Below are 1,037 nucleotides of genomic sequence, written 5' to 3'. Positions count from 1 at the left end.
CACGTATCACTCGGTTAGCAGCCTGGCATGTGACCCACTGTGAGGAGTGGGTCATTGCTCTCCCAGTTTTGTTGTTTTTATCTGACGGTATTATTAGGGACTGATGAGGAAGGGAAAAGTAGATACTTGTCACTTTTTAAAAATTTTTAGGTTCATGGATTCTTATTCATTTATGTGTAACTATATATTATCAATCCTTAGAATTCTTTTTTTCCCCCCAGGGGAGAGTGAGAACAGAGTCCCCCACTGCTACCAATTATGCAGTCGAGTTTCCCATATTTGGGGAAACTGCTGGGGTCAGCACATCCGGAGTCCAATGGATAAGCCTCGCCCTGGGAAAACCACCTTCATGGTTATGGTATCTCCGCTGCCAGGTAAGTATCCCTTAGAATTCTTTTTTTTTAATACATCTTTTATTGTGACTCATACAACTCTTATCACAATCCATACAAACATCAATTGAGCAAAGCACCCTTATACCTTCGTTGCCCTCGTCATTCTCAAAATTCGCCTTCAACTTGGGTTCCTGGAATCAGCTCGGTTTCCTTTTTTTCCCCCTCCTCCTCCCTCCCCGCTCCCCCCTTCCCCCTGGTCCCTTAATAGTTTATAAATAATTATTTTATCTTATCTTACATTACCCGGCGTCTCCCCTCACCCACCTTCCCATCGCCCATTTCCCAGAGAGGAGGTTACACATAGATCTCCAAGACCGGTTCTCCCTTTCTACACCCCCTTCCCTCCCAGTGTCACCATAAGGGAAAGTTAAAGGCCAAATAATTCAAATCATTTATAGATTTTTCAGGTATCATTTTCTAGGAAAGAAATAAAGAAAATTAGGTGTCATTTGAAATAAAAGAATGGTTTTAAGACTTAGAACTTTGTCTTTAAATCCCTGTAAATAAACTGTATTTTCAAGAATATCATAGCATTAGGTCTTCCAAATATGAAATGCATGCCTCTGGTGATAAAAGAACCCAGTCCAAAATTAAGCTAAAAAGTATTGCTACAAAATCATAAACGCCTTTATTAAACAAAAG

The 1,037-nt window shown here is 40.2% G+C and overlaps 1 non-coding gene across 1 annotated transcript; it reads right to left on the bottom strand.

Annotated features, from left to right (window-relative positions):
* Positions 1 to 218: 218 nt before the first annotated feature.
* LOC142425311 (U1 spliceosomal RNA) lies at positions 219 to 382 on the bottom strand. Its single transcript, XR_012779657.1, has one exon. It is a non-coding gene; the product is annotated as a U1 spliceosomal RNA (small nuclear RNA).
* Between the last annotated feature and the right edge of the window lie 655 nt (positions 383 to 1,037).

Source organism: Tenrec ecaudatus, chromosome 13 (genome assembly GCF_050624435.1).
Source record: "Tenrec ecaudatus isolate mTenEca1 chromosome 13, mTenEca1.hap1, whole genome shotgun sequence".
Taxonomy (NCBI): Eukaryota; Metazoa; Chordata; class Mammalia; order Afrosoricida; family Tenrecidae; genus Tenrec; species Tenrec ecaudatus.
Note: the sequence above shows the minus strand (reverse complement) of the source record. Positions and strands in the feature narration are given on the sequence as shown.